The sequence below is a fragment of the Erpetoichthys calabaricus genome, chromosome 9, assembly GCF_900747795.2.
Source record: "Erpetoichthys calabaricus chromosome 9, fErpCal1.3, whole genome shotgun sequence".
Taxonomy (NCBI): domain Eukaryota; kingdom Metazoa; phylum Chordata; class Cladistia; order Polypteriformes; family Polypteridae; genus Erpetoichthys; species Erpetoichthys calabaricus.
Genome location: NC_041402.2, coordinates 149212293 through 149228743, shown reverse-complemented (window position 1 = coordinate 149228743; position 16451 = coordinate 149212293).

The following is a 16451-nucleotide window of genomic DNA, read 5'->3' as shown; positions in this document are numbered from 1 at the left end:
AGAATACAAGTTTCTGACCAGGCTTTCCCATGTAGAAAAATCAAATCAATAAAAAAAAAAAAATCAAGTCTTCTTTTAAAAATATGTTCATTTAGGCAAGTTACAAATAACAATTAAATGGACTGAGATTTATTTTTATCCCTCTCTTAAAGAATTTGTTAAGTGTTTCAGGATGCTTTTAACTAAATATTTTAAGTGTAATGCCAATTTGGAGCTCATGGCATAGTGATAAGTGATTAGTACTACTGTGTCAGGGATGAAGCACGAGTAGTTTCTAGTAGCACAAACAGTCACATGAAAAAGTTTGGCAACCCCTCTTAATTCTTTGGATTTTTGTTTATCATTGGCTGAGCTTTCAAAGAAGCAACTTCTTTTTAATATATGACATGCCTTATGGAAACAGTAGTATTTCAGCAGTGACATTAAGTTTACTGGAATAACATAAAATATGCAATAATGCATCATAACAAAATTAGACAGGTGCATAAATTTGGGCAGAGATATTACATCAATACTTAGTTGAGCCTCCTTTTGCAAATATAACAACCTCTAGACGCCTCCTATAGCCTTTGATGAGTGTCTGGATTCTGGATGGTGGTATTTGTGACCATTCTTCCATACAAAATCTCTCCAGTTCAGTTAAATTTGATGGCTGCCGAGCATAGACAGCCTGCTTCAAATCACCCCATAGATTTTCGATGATATTCAAGTCAGGGGACTGTGATGGCCATTCCAGAACATTGTATTTCTCCCTCTGCACGAATGCCTTTGCAGATTTCGAACTGTGTTTTGGGTCATTGTCTTGTTGCAATATCCAACCACAGCGTAACTTCAACTTTGTGACTGATGCTTGAACATTATCCTGAAGAATTTGTTGATATTGGGTTGAATTCATGCGACCCTCGACTTTAACAACTGTCCCAGTGCCTGAACTAGCCACACAGCATGATTGAACCTCTACCAAATTTGACAGCAACTGTGCCTGTGGCCTTCCATTTCCTGATTACATTCCTTACAGTTGAAACTGACGGTTTAAACCTCTGAGATAGCTTTTTGTAGCCTTCCCCTAAACCATGAGACTGAAGAATCTTTGTTTTCAGATCTTTTGAGAGTTGCTTTGAGAATCCCATGCTGTCACTCTTCAGAGGAGAGTCAAAGGGAAGCACAACTTGCAATTGACCACCTTAAATACCTTTTGTCATAATTGTACACACCTGTCTATGAAGTTCAAGGGTTAACAAGCTAATCCAACCAATTTGGTGCTGCTAGTAATCAGCATTGAGTAGTTGCATGCATTCAAATCAGCAAAATTACAAGGGGACCCATATTTTTGCACAGCCAGTTTTTCACATTTGATTTAATTTCATATAATTAAATACTGCTTCACTAAAAATCTTTGCTCAGAAAACACCCCAGTACTCAGATGTTCCTAGGAAATGAAAGACATATCACTGTTATCTTTTTTGTTGAAAGTAGAGTACATAATTATACAAGCTAAGAGGGGTTCCCAAACTTTTTCATATGACTGTATGATTCTTGTTTATTTGTAGGTTGAACTTTCTTTCCATGTCTGCTTGGGTTTCTTTGGGTTATTCCAGATTTCTTTCCAACTTACCAAAGATATTAATTGTACATGTGCCCCATCGTGAAGTGGTTCCTACTTTCTACCCAGTACCCTTGCAAACTGGTACTTCACAATTCTACATTAGATTAAATGGGTTTATGAATGCTGTGGTATGTTATGATACTAATTTTAGCTTCAGTACTTTGAATGGTTCATCATAATCAGAACCTGGAACTGAGCACTTGCAATGCTGTCTAGAATTCCCTAGTTTATACTTTTAAGTTATTCTTTATGGTCAGTCATGAGAAAAGCAAGTATGAAATAATACATTAAAACAGGAACATTAAAAAAATAGAATTCTAAATGCTTTAATTCAGCTTATTAACAACCAACAATCAATTTTTTTAATTCAGGGCGGATTCACGGGGGCCAGTGTGTATCAAGCACAAGACAGGAACCAGCTCTGGAAAGAATCTTTCTCCAATGTAGGAGACTCCCATGCACATACTCACACAGGACCCATTTAAGGTCCATAAAAATCTTAAATGTAATGTGGATAGAAATACTGAGAACCTGAACAAAAAGCAAAGTAAGTACAGTATGTAGGAAAATTACAGGCTCACTACAAGTGACCAGGCCAGGATTCCAGTTCAGTCTGTTCGAGTGTTAAGCACTGTGCCACCGAGCTGCTTATGAATTCATTGAGAAAAATAATACTGACACAATGAATCACAGGGAACTGTCAGGCTAACTGGCATTGTCTGATGTTTGGCAGATTGATGATCCTTGAATGTTTTATGCTATATGGTAAGACGAGAAAAAATATTACAGAATATTGATTCATGAGTGTGATTATTTATGTGCATTATACAGAGTCCTCAAAAAAGCTGGCAATGTTTCAGACTAGTTCTTGAAATAACAAGATTTTTTGAAAAGGAGAAAAAAGCAGTTTTTTTTTTAATGTCAGGAAATAAGCAAACACTTATACAGTTATTTCACTGCATTATTTGTGCAAATTACTAGGGGGCTCCGCCCCCTGCCCACTTCACTCGCCAACCCCTGTGTTTGGTTTACCGGATATACAATACAATACAATTTACTTTTTTGTATAGCCCAAAATCACACAAGAAGTGCCGCAATGGGCTTTACCAGCCCCTGCCTCTTGACAGCCCCCCAGCCTTGACCCTCTAAGAAGACCAGAAAAAACTCCCAAAAAAAAACCCTTGTAGGGAAAAAATGGAAGAAACCTTGGGAAAGGCAGTTCAAAGAGAGACCCAGGTAGGTTGGGCGTGCAGTGGGTGTCAAAAAGAAGGGGGTCAATACAATACAGTACAATACACAGAACAGAATAAATCCTCAATACAGTATAAAAATAAAAATTCTAGAAGTACGGAGTTCAATTTCACATTAGATGATATCACATAATATGATTTGGATTTGTTTTAAGTCCTGGAGACCTCATTCATCAAGCTGCCTCCCCCATTTTGCCATTCCGCATCTGAAATAGCGCTAATCCGATGAAAGGACCCCTCATTCCCACGTCCCCATTCATCAGGGATGACTTGACCTTAGGCAGGCAATCTACAATTTAAAGAGATTGTTATTTTCTTGTGAATTGTTACATATGCATTATTTTCACTTTTACTTTAAAAACTTTTGTAAAAACAATACTTGTTTCTTTATTTCCTGCCCCGCGCGTGGTTACATCTCTTTCTTCCCAGACGTATAATACTGCTCGTGTTGTGAAGGGTGTTGTGGCTGAACGTACGCTAAGGATATGCCTTTGGATCATTTGCTGTCTTTTTGCTGCTTGCTAGCTGCCTCTTCTGCCTGTCACATGTCGCTGTTTTAAGAGCTCTGAGCACATGATGCTTGCCTGTCAAAAGCAATCCAAAAACTGCTAGCTTACAGATCTGTTGACTTGTTTTAAATGATGGCTCACTGCCTGGTCTCGCGTGACATTGTAAAAGCAATACCTGTCTTTTATTTCTGGCCTCGGGTGTGGTTGAATTCTTTCTTGCAGGATCTATAACGCTGCTCGCGTTCGGTTGGGGTAGCTGCTGTCGCACTGCCCTTCGATCTTTTTTAAGCCTGTACAGCCGCTGTCCTTTTTGCTATGGCCCTGGGACAATCTCTTGGCATCAAGTCTCATGTTTACGGTCCCCGCGAGACGCACCGTGGCAAGTCTCCTTGGTCTCACGGGTCTTTAAAATGTCTTTCGAGATTATCACGTATCGTAGCCTTGTATTTGCTTTCCATTCCAGGATTTTCCATTCCAGATATTTTTTGCGACACTTCAATTTTCTTTCAAAAATATTTTAGTTAATTATCTAGTGATCCACTCAAGTTCTAAACCCACTTATTCCAGTACTGGGTTGTTTGGGGTTGAAATCAGCCCTGATAACATTGAATGTAAAGCATGGAACCAGGGGACACCAGTTCATCACGTTGCATGTGGGGGAAACACCAGAGTACATGTAATTAGACCCCAGGACTATGGGAGCTTAGCTATGTCTAAAGCAGGGGTCCCCAACTCCGGTCCTGGAGGGCCCCAGTGGCTGCAGGTTTTCATTCTAACCCTTTTCTTAATTACTGAACTTTTTTTGCTATTACCCTAAGTTCTTGTCTATAAGCCGCGGCTTATCTAAGGAAAAAAGTAAAATAGAATATCGGCTTATACATAACTCCGGCTTATACAGTAATCCCTCCTCCATCGCGGGGGTTGCGTTCCAGAGCCACCCGCGAAATAAGAAAATCCGCGAAGTAGAAACCATATGTTTATATGGTTATTTTTATATTGTCATGCTTGGGTCACAGATTTGCGCAGAAACACAGGAGGTTGTAGAGAGACAGGAACGTTATTCAAACACTGCAAACAAACATTTGTCTCTTTTTCAAAAGTTTAAACTGTGCTCCATGACAAGACAGAGATGACAGTTCTGTCTCACAATTAAAAGAATGCAAACATATCTTCCTCTTCAAAGGTGTGTGTGTCAGGAGCACAGAATGTCACATAGATAGAGAAAACAATCTCTAGCAAACAAATCAGTGGTGCTGTTTGGCTTTTAAGTATGCGAAGCACCGCGGCACAAAGCTGTTGAAGGCGGCAGCTCACACCCCCTCCGTCAGGAGCAGGAAGAGAGAGAGAGAGACAGAGACAGAGTTTGTTTTTAAGTGAAAAATCAATACGTGCCCTTCGAGCTTTTAAGTATGCGAAGCACTGTGCAGCATGTCTTTTCAGGAATCAGCTTTACAAAAGATAGCAACGTGAAGATAATCTTTCAGCACTTTTAGACGAGCGTCCGTATCGTCTAGGTGTGCGAACAGCCCCCCTGCTCAATCCCCCTATGTCAGGATCAGAGAAAGTCAGCGCAAGAGAAAGAGAAAAGTAAGTTGGGTAGCTTCTCAGCCATCTGCCAATAGCGTCCCTTGTATGAAATCAACTGGGCAAACCAACTGAGGAAGCATGTACCAGAAATTAAAAGACCCATTGTCCGCAGAAATCCGTGAACCAGCAAAAAATCCGCGATATATATTTAAATATGCTTACATATAAAATCACAATTTAAATGACCGCTACGCGCGCGTGTTGACTCGGCGACGCCCAGAGCAGAAAGAACGCGCTCCGGCCGCTCCAACCGTGCCATGCGGGGAGTGAGAGAGACACCAATATCTCACACTCTCTCCCCCCTTAAAGAAATTAAATGGGTGCGAGTGAGACCACTGACCTCCCTCCCTTCTATTAGTTATAGGTTATAGTACGTTCGGCTTATCCATGAGTCCGGCTTATCTATGATACGATTTTATTTTAAAAATTCGTATGATTTTTGGTCTCCGGCTTATACATGAGTCCGGCTTATAGACAAGAACCTAGGGTAATTAATTTCTTTTGAATTCATTTTAATTGACTTGCTCTTGAAGACTCAGACCCCTTAATTGTTTCTTTTTCCTTAATTAGCAGCCAAACAATAATGAGATACAAAATAAGCCAAAACATGACCAGCAAACTGTGACCATCATAGAATATCTGAAAATAAAGGTGAAGGTCTCAGGAATGTTGATCTGCTCAGGTCCCCAAAACATTTTGTCACTGCTCTTAGAAAACAGAAAATCAACAATTTCAGAAATGTATGCGATTGCACAATGAGAACGGCAACAATCCATGGAATTAAAGAATGGGTTTAATTAATGACAAGCACCGGGGGGGGGGGGGGGGGCTAATTAAGCAACAGGTTGGAGTTAAATTGGTTGAAGTTTGAGGCCCTGACTAGTTGGTCTTCTGTTGACTCCCTCTCTTCACATTTCATTTCTGTTTGGGTGCCATTTAAGGAAAGAAGTGAAGCAATTCAGAGGAATGTTGAAGAAATTCAGGGGAACAAATCTTAAAAAACAAGTCAATTAAAATGAATTCCAAAAAAGCTAATTAGCAGCAAAAACGGTCACTAATTAAAAAAAGGGTTAAAATGAAAACCTGCGGCCACTCCGGGACCCAAGTTGGGGACCCCTGGTCTAAGGGGTAAAACATGATGCTTTGGAGTTCATTACCATCAGCTTCTTTAATTTGCAAACAAGTCTTCAGAGGCGCCACTTGTGTATTATTTTAATCTACCGTATATTATAACAAAACTTAAAAATCATATAATATAGGGTTTAAGTGTACAGTAATCCCTCGCTATATCGCGCTTCGCCTTTTGCGGCTTCACTCCATCGCGGATTTAATATGTAAGCATATTTAAATATATATCGCGGATTTTTCGCTGCTTCACGGGTTTCTGCTGACAATGGGTCTTTTAATTTCTGGTACATGCTTCCTCAGTTGGTTTGCCCAGTTGATTTCATACAAGGGACGTTATTGGCAGATGGCTGAGAAGCTACCCAGCTTACTTTTCTCTTTCTCTTGCGCTGACTTTCTCTGATCCTGACGTAGGGGGATTGAGCAGGGGGGCTGTTCGCACAGCTAGACGATACGGACGCTCGTCTAAAAATGCTGAAAGATTATCTTCACGTTGCTATCTTTTGTGCAGCTGCTTCCTGAAATGACATGCTGCACAGTGCTTCGCATACTTAAAAGCTCGAAGGGCACGTATTGATTTTTGATTGAAAAACAAACTCTGTCTCTATCTATCTCTATCTCTCCAGCTTTGTGCCGCGGTGCTTCGCATACTTAAAAGCCAAACAGCACCATTGATTTGTTTGCTTTTCTCTCTATCTATGTGACATTCTGTGCTCCTGACACGCACTCCTTTGAAGAGGAAGATATGTTTGCATTCTTTTAATTGTGAGACGGAACTGTCATCTCTGTCTTGTCATGGAGCACAGTTTAAACTTTTGAAAAAGAGACAAATGTTTGTTTGCAGTGTTTGAATAACGTTCCTGTCTCTCTACAACCTCCTGTGTTTCTGCGCAAATCTGTGACCCAAGCATGACAATATAAAAATAACCATATAAACATATGGTTTCTACTTTGCGGATTTTCTTATTTTGCGGGTGGCTCTGGAATACAACCCCCGCGATGGAAGAGGGATTACTGTATTTGTGATTTTTTTTTCTCTTTTTTTTTTTTACGTAAACTCAGATTAGTGATGGATCATGTCTGTATACTGAGGAATGAATTATTTTAAGTATTTTTGTTTAATCTTAAAAGAGCCACAGTATACATTATTGGGTAGAACAGTGTAAGCTACATATCATAAAAATTTAAACATTTTGCTATGCCTGTTTTGTTCTGTTGTGAGTGTACATAAACATAGTGGGTCACAGTAGCTGCATGCTTTTGTTTCTGTCAGTTTCTTCATTTATTCTTTTCATTATTTGAACTTGTTGTTTTATCAGATAGCTTACTCTAACTCTCTGTCTATAAGTTATTTGTTTGAAATTCAGAAAGACATTTATTACTGTCATGACTTTTAGTGCACAGAAGTCCCTTCATTATCAACACATTTGTTGCTTTAAATTGCTGACTTGTTAACAGTTTCACAAGTTTTTCTCTTTCTTTTTAATAACCAGTTGGTGATTAGCCACACATTGCTGATAAGGGAGAGAACATCTAATCAGTTTAATTGGTGCCATTTTTCCTGTAGCTATGCTAATCTTTAGGTAGCTGTTCTAAATAAAATATTTAGAGGAAAAAAATTGGAAGAAAAAAAGTTGAGAGATTAAAGGGTTCTAAACCTATCCAGTTCATTTTGTACATTCTTTTCAAATATATAAAACATACCGTATATGCTGTTAAGTATTTTCTGGAAGCAGAAAGTTAATAGGTTTGAGGAACAGAATACTTGTTTAAATGGCACATTCAATTGACCAAGAGACTAGTTTGGAACAAACACCATCAGCCACTTCAACCCTCCAAGAAGAGGATTACTTACCTTTGGTTTTAATCATTCACTTCAAATGAAATAATAGACACAAGCGCTATATAAATGTAATGAATTATTATTATTATTATTATTATTATTAATAATATATCTTGGGTTCAGATCCTGTGCGTTGATGTTGTCAGCATGAAGTTTGCATATTCTCCCCATATCTGTGTGAATTTTATTTCTGGGTACTCCAGCTTTCCTCCTACATCCCTCACAAATATACAATTTAAAATACTGTATATGACAATTCCATTCTCACCCCCTGCGTGTGTCTTGGCTCTCCTTTAATAGCTATGACAATATTTTAATGCCTTAAGTATTGCAAGGCTGGACAAATTTAAAACAAGGGAAGCAAAGAATAATATGAGTATTTGTTTATTATTCACAGGGACCAGCTTGTATCCTTAATTATGTACCTTTAATACAGAGAGACAATAATGGTTCAGATATGATACTACTTATGTGTACGTCTCATCATCATACGGGCCTACCCCTACTATAAACCTTGCAACTTAAGGTTCATGGGGGTAAGGCCAGGAACACCAGGGTCCCTAATCTTAAAAATTTAGAGTAGGTGCCTAATCTTAAAAACAAGTGGTGTCCGCTTTCTGAACAAGACCCGCTTTTTCTTTTGATTAAAGTGAATAATCTTTACAATAACAGCAACACTCATTTCGATCTACTGTATCTTAACAATTGCAGTTATTTTGTACTAAGTTTACATGAGAATGTATTTTTTTCCCTGTGCTCTGTCCCTTTAATTTGAGAAGGATGTGCAGCGGCACGTCATTAATTGAGATGTTAACGGGCAGCACGATGCAGTCAATGAGCAATAAGATGGGCAGCTGAGCAAACCAAGGAGAAACACAAGACCAAGACAAGACTTAACTGCGGATTAGTTAAACTTGGGGCAGATCATGTTCCAATGTTCACTGAGACAGCATTTACTCCTGAGGACCATCTCCTTTAAGTCTGGGCTTGATCCACTACTAGTCTGGAACTCAGATATACAGCAACTGACCCATTTAGTCCATTTCAGGGATGCAAGGATGAAAGCCTGTTCTGGCAGTATCAGTCACTCATAAATGGAAAAATTTAGAGCCAGTAATTAAGCTACACACAGGAAGATTTTTGAGCATGATGATATTACACAGCTAATTTAATTTGACTTCACTCAAAATTAGCATATTGTGAGCTTTATGTATCTTTTTTAAGTATAACAGAATTATATTTCCTGAGTGACACCTTTGAAAGTGAAATTTATGAGGAAACAAATTAATTTCATGCTTCAAACAGTAGCATCATTCACAGAAATAATATCTAGGGTATACAGGCATTACCCAATTGCTGCATGTTAACTTTACTCAATAGTAACATGTTTTTAATTTAATAAAATATTTTTGGGAAAATTTGCCTTTTTTGTGACTTTAAGTTTTAAGGCTCTATGTCTATCTGTTTAAACAAAGCAAACAAATCTCATAGGTTTTTACTCATCATTCACATTGCAGCATCACACAGTAGTGTTGCCAAGTGGACGGATACACCCCAATCAGTTAAATTAAATAAAAAATGTTTCTAGTTGGAAAAGGGAGTCTTGGAAAGTGTGGGATTTTGGGGGCATATTTTCCAGAATGTCTACATCCTCTTTCAGTTATTTTTCTTAACAGATATAAATTCATTTGCAGAAGTAGTTAATTTGCATAAGGGACTGCATTTTGTGAAGTTATTGCAAAGGGTGTTGGCATCTCCACTCGTTTGTACAGTGTTAAACAAAGATCAAGACTTTGTGCAAGAGTAAAAGTACCCTTTGAACTGCCAAATATTTTTTACAGTTAATGAAAGTACCTTTAAAAAAAAAAGAACTTAATGATGGGATTGAATGATTTTTTTACCTTATTATTGGCTAAGGCCCAAGGAAAGTTGTACATTAGATATCATCATCATAAAAAAGATTTTCTTTATGTAGCACCTTATCTGAAACTCAAGGTCACTTTTCAAAAATAAATTTACAAATAGGTTCACAGAAAGCCACAGTGAAAAGAAAAATTTGTGAGATGATACAAACACAAAAACTTAAAAAAGAAAACATTAAAAATTCACAGGTAAAATATTAAGCAGTAGGAGAGCATACAGTAAAATACAGTAAGTACACTCCATGAATTTTTTTTTAACATATGAAGGCATACCAGTATATGTATATGTAAAGGTGATATAATATAACAAACATCATGTCATATTTACATATTGTAGTCCATTGCATAATTTAAATAAACATAAGAGCAAATTTCACACGTGGAAAAACATTCATCACTATCTCAAATACGTAAGATTAGGTGCAAATGATTAGAGCATCATTAGAGCAAATCTTGGAGGAAGCTGTCTTGCTTAAACCTCAGACATTTAGTTTAGTTTTCTCTTTGCTGCTGAAGTGTGTGTTATCACAATGCCTACAAATAAGAGCTCAATAAGGCCTTCAGAAAGAAGGTTAAAGAGCACGAGTCTACCATTAGAAAGAGGCTGCTCAAATGAAATCTACATAGTAGGTGTGCCAGCAGGAAACCTTTACTGTCCAGGAAGAACATCAGAGCAAAGCTAAAATGTCTCCATGAACACCAAGGCAAAGGCTACAACTTTTGGAACAATGTGCTCTAGACAGGAAAGACAAAGATAAAAGTTATGTGGTCACAGTACCAGAAGAAATGTTGGGCAAAAACCAAATATAGAATTTGGCTAGAAGAACCCAATACCACTTTAAAGCATCGTGATGGAAATATAATACTTTGTTGCATCATGGCCTGAGCATCTCACCATCATAGAATCCACTATAAATTCTCCACTGTACTAGAGGATGCTTGAGGATAATGTTAGATCTCCTGTCAGAAGTTTGAAATGAAAGTGGACCTTGCAACCTGAAAAATTACCCTAAACCAGGGGTCTCCAACTCCAGTCCTGGAGAGCTACTGTGGCTGCAGGTTTTCATTCTAACCCTTTTCTTAATTAATGACCGGATTTTGCTGCTAATTAACTCTTTGCCTTAATTTTATTTGATGCACAACTTAAGACTCAGGCCTCTTAATTATTTATTCTTTCCTTAATTAGCAACCAAGCAATATTAAGACACAAAATGTACCAACACATAAACAACAACCTGCGTCCATCACACAATAACTGAAAATAAAGACCGGTAAAAGCCTCAGTAATGTTGATCTGCTCATATCCACAAAACATTTTGGCAGCGCTCTTAAAAACAAAAAATTAACAGCTTTGGAAAAGTCTGCCATGGCAGAATGTGTGCCATGGAATTAAATAACTGGTTTAATTAGTAACGAGATTTGGCTTCATTTTAAGAAACTGAATGAAGGTTGGAGTTTGAGGCCCGAACTTAGTTGGTCATCTGTTGGCTCACTTCACATCAAATTTATCTTTAGGTGCCATTTAAAGAAAAAAAGAATCATTTCAGCAGTCAGAGTCTCAAGAAAAGTCAATTAAAATAAAGGGAAGTAGTTAATTAGCAGCAAAAACTGGTCACTAATTAAGAAAATAGTTAGAATGAAAACCTGCAGCCACAGCAGCTCTCCAGGACTGGAGTTGGAGACCCCTGCACTAAACATACCAGTAAATCCACCAAGAAATGGCAGAAAAGGAAAAAGTGGAGGTTTCCAGAATGGCCAAGTCAAAAGCCAGATCTGAATCCCATCAATGTGCAGTGATGAGGTTTGAAACAGGCTGGGCACACAACACACCCCTCAAACACCACAAAGCTGAAAGAATTGTGCATGGAGGAGTGGGAAAACTTTCTCCCAGTTAATGTCGAAGACTGGTGGACAGTTATATGAAATGCTTAATTTGTTGTGAGCAATACCAGCTATTAGAGCCAAGAAAATACTTAATCTTTCAACAGACAGAAAATACCGGTGAATAAATTATTGCAAAGTCCAATTTTCAAAGTTTTTTTTTTCAAACTGTTTAAATGAAGATCAAATCTTGATATATTTATATGTATGTTAAAAAAAAAGAAAATACATTTCATGGGGTGTAGTTACTTTTTCAAGTCAGTAACTACATAACTGTTATGTCTTAATACGCTGCTGTGATATTGGATGAAAAGATATGCTTTAATATTGGACCCAAGAGAGGAAAGACTTGTGCAACTGCCAAATGCTAAGAGACTGAGGAAGAGCTTTCCAGTTTGGGAGTTGTTACACTAAATTAGTTAACCTGACCTAACAAATAAATTCTCCAACAGTAGACAATTGTCTGTGGGGAACTGGGAAAAGACCAGGACCAGAAGACCTAAGGGAACAAGCTGGTATATAAGGTTGAAGAATAGCAAAAGATAAGAAGAGACAAGGCCATTAAGTGCTTTGTCAGTAAGTATGAGGAGTTAAATTGAATACATATGATTATTTTGATATATTGCAGTTTTGTTGGCAGATTTGGCAGGGAGGTTAGTATATAATAAATTACGATAGTCCACATGTAAGATAATAAAAGCATGAATTAGTATGTCTGCATCATAGAAAATAAGTGAACAGCAGAGACAAGCAATATTATGTACTGTAGGTGATACAGTGTGGCTTTAGGTAAACAGTTAATATGTGTCGGAAAAGAATGTGGAATCAAAAATAACAGCAAGATTACAAACTGTACTAGAAGGAGTAACTGTAGTACCATCTAAGCTGAGAGAAAATCACTGGCCTTTAAAACAGCAGTCTTAAACCCTATCAGTATGATCTCAGTTTAATCCTAATTTAACATAACAAAATGAGATGCCATCCAGTACATAATATACCTGAGGCAGTTTATCAGTTAAGACAGTGTAAGGGGACCATGGAGATGGGTGCTTAGATATACTTGGATAGAGATTTGCATAGAGATGAAATTGTAAGCCATGCTGAGGAATACTAGAGCCCAGGGAAGTAAGTAAAGGGTAAAAAAAAAAAAAAAAAAAAAAGAAAACCTAAAACAGAGCCTTTGTGGAATGCCTTGAGAAACTGGAACAGTGTGAGACAATATTTTCCCAACATAAATTAAATGTAACCTGTCAGTAAGGTAGAACCAGAACGAAGCTAAAGTATTTATCACAAATGCCAAGGTGAGATTGAAGATGGAGAGTGGGATGTTATAATTAAATATCAGAAGCAGCACTAAAATCGACGAGGAACAGAACATTGGGAAGATTAGAGTCAGCAGAGCTGAAGAAGTCATTTACTAAGCAGTTTCTGTGCTCTAATGGGTGCACTTTTGGTTTAGATTTGTGCAAGTTAATTCATCCATCCATTTTTTTTAACCGTCTTTATCCTGAGCAGGGTTGCTGGGGAGTTGGAGCCTAACCTGGCATGCCAGACACAAGGAGGGATCAACCCCTGGACAGGGTGCCAGTCCATCAGGTAACCTCATTTTATTAAATATGCTCAACTACTTGTTTTTTTTATCATTTTTTTTTTTGTTGTAATGATAAAAAATAGGAACATTTGATCTGTTTTATATTAGAAGTGCTTACTGTATTTCAGTTAAATGACAAAGTGTCAATTTATTAAGCACTGTCAGTCTTTTTCTTCTTTTGGCTGCTACTGTTAGGGGTTGCCACAGCAGATCATCTTCTTCTATACCTTTCTGTCCTCTGCATCTTGTTCTGTTACACCCATCACCTACATGTCCTCTCTCACCACATCCATAAATCTTCTCTTAGGCCTTCCTCTTTTCCTTTTTCCTCGTAGCTCTACCCTTAGCACCCTTCTCCCAATATACTCATCTCTCCTCTGCACATGTCCAAACCAATGCAATCTCGCCTCTCTGACTTTATCTCTCAACCGTCCCACCTGAGCAGACCCTCTAATGTACAGTACTCATTTACAGTGGTGTGAAAAACTATTTGCCCCCTTCCTGATTTCTTATTCTTCTGCATGTTTGTCACACAAAATGTTTCTGATCATCAAACACATTTAACCATTAGTCAAATATAACACAAGTAAACACAAAATGCAGTTTTTAAATGATGGTTTTTATTATTTAGGGAGAAAAAAAATCCAAACCTACATGGCCCTGTGTGAAAAAGTAATTGCCCCCTTGTTAAAAAATAACCTAACTGTGGTGTATCACACCTGAGTTCAATTTCCGTAGCCACCCCCAGGCCTGATTACTGCCACACCTGTTTCAATCAAGAAATCACTTAAATAGGTGCTGCCTGACACAGAGAAGTAGACCAAAAGCACCTCAAAAGCTAGACATCATGCCAAGATCCAAAGAAATTCAGGAACAAATGAGAACAGAAGTAACTGAGATCTATCAGTCTGGTAAAGGTTATAAAGCCATTTCTAAAGCTTTGGGACTCCAGCGAACCACAGTGAGAGCCATTATCCACAAATGGCAAAAACATGGAACAGTGGTGAACCTTCCCAGGAGTGGCCGGCCGACCAAAATTACCCCAAGAGCGCAGAGACGACTCATCCGAGAGTTCACAAAAGACCCCAGGACAACGTCTAAAGAACTGCAGGCCTCACTTGCCTCAATTAAGGTCAGTGTTCACGACTCCACCATAAGAAAGAGACTGGGCAAAAATGGCCTGCATGGCAGATTTCCAAGACGCAAACCACTGTTAAGCAAAAAGAACATTAGGGCTCGTCTCAATTTTGCTAAGAAACATCTCAATGATTGCCAAGACTTTTGGGAAAATACCTTGTGGACTGATGAGACAAAAGTTGAACTTTTTGGAAGGCAAATGTCCCGTTACATCTGGCGTAAAAGGAACACAGCATTTCAGAAAAAGAACATCATACCAACAGTAAAATATGGTGGTGGTAGTGTGATGGTCTGGGGTTGTTTTGCTGCTTCAGGACCTGGAAGGCTTGCTGTGATAGATGGAACCATGAATTCTACTGTCTACCAAAAAATCCTGAAGGAGAATGTCCGGCCATCTGTTCGTCAACTCAAGCTGAAGCGATCTTGGGTGCTGCAACAGGACAATGACCCAAAAAACACCAGCAAATCCACCTCTGAATGGCTGAAGAAAAACAAAATGAAGACTTTGGAGTGGCCTAGTCAAAGTCCTGACCTGAATCCAATTGAGATGCTATGGCATGACCTTAAAAAGGCGGTTCATGCTAGAAAACCCTCAAATAAAGCTGAATTACAACAATTTTGCAAAGATGAGTGGGCCAAAATTCCTCCAGAGCGCTGTCAAAGACTCATCGCAAGTTATCGCAAACGCTTGATTGCAGTTATTGCTGCTAAGGGCGGCCCAACCAGTTATTAGGTTCAGGGGGCAATTACTTTTTCACACAGGGCCATGTAGGTTTGGATTTTTTTTTCTCCCTAAATAATAAAAACCACCATTTACAAACTGCATTTTGTGTTTACTTGTGTTATATTTGACTAATGGTTAAATGTGTTTGATGATCAGAAACATTTTGTGTGACAAACATGCAAAAGAATAAGAAATCAGGAAGGGGGCAAATAGTTTTTCACACCACTGTATAATCCTAACCATCCTTGTCACACCCAATGCAAATCTTAGCATCTTTAACTCTGCTTCCTCCAGCTCTGTCTCCTGCTTTCTGGTCAGTGCCATCGTCTCCAACTCATATAACATAGCTGGTCTCACTACCGTCCTGTAGACCTTCTTTTTCACTCTTGCTGATATCCATCTGTTACAAATTACTCCTGACACTCTTCTCCACTCATTCCATCCTTCCTGTATTCTCTTCTTCACTTCTCTTCCACAATACACAATGCCTGTTACTCTGTACTGTTGATTCCAAGTATTTAAACTCTTCCACCTTGGTCAATTCTACTCCCTGCATCCTCACCATTCCACTGACCTTCCTTTCATTTACACACATATATTCTGTCTTGTTCCTACTGACCTTCATTCCTCTGCTCACTAGAGCATATCTCCACCTCTCCAGGGTCTCCTCAATCTGCTCCCTACTATCGCTACAGATCACAATGTCATCAGCAAACATCATAGTCCACGGGGACTCTTGTCAAATCTCATCTGTCAACCTGTTCATCACCATTGCAAATAAGAAAGGGCTCAGAGCCGATCCCCGTAATCTCACCTCCACCTTGAATGCATTCGGCACTCCTACCGCAGACCTCGCCACTGTCACACTTCCCTCGTACATACTGTATCCTGTACAACTCTTACGTAGTTCTCTGCCATTAACATTCAAAATAGGCCTTCCATGTAGAACTTGTGCAAATAAAATGTAACATCTACTTAGTTTCGATACGGACCCACAAGTTTCAAAGTTAAAACCGAAATATCACCTCTGTCTTCTTTAAAATTCTTACCTCAGCTTCGCTCGTCACTGTTCAAAACACTTCTACGTAAAAAACACTAGCAAATAAAATATAACAACTACTTGATTTCGATACTGACCCACAAGGTTCAAAGTTAAAACCGAAATACCACCCCTGTCTTCTTTAAAATTGTAAACTCAGGTTCGCTCTGCACTGTTCAAAACGCTTCTACGTAATAAAAAAACTACCAATCCCAGCATGCACTGCCAGAATGCCCA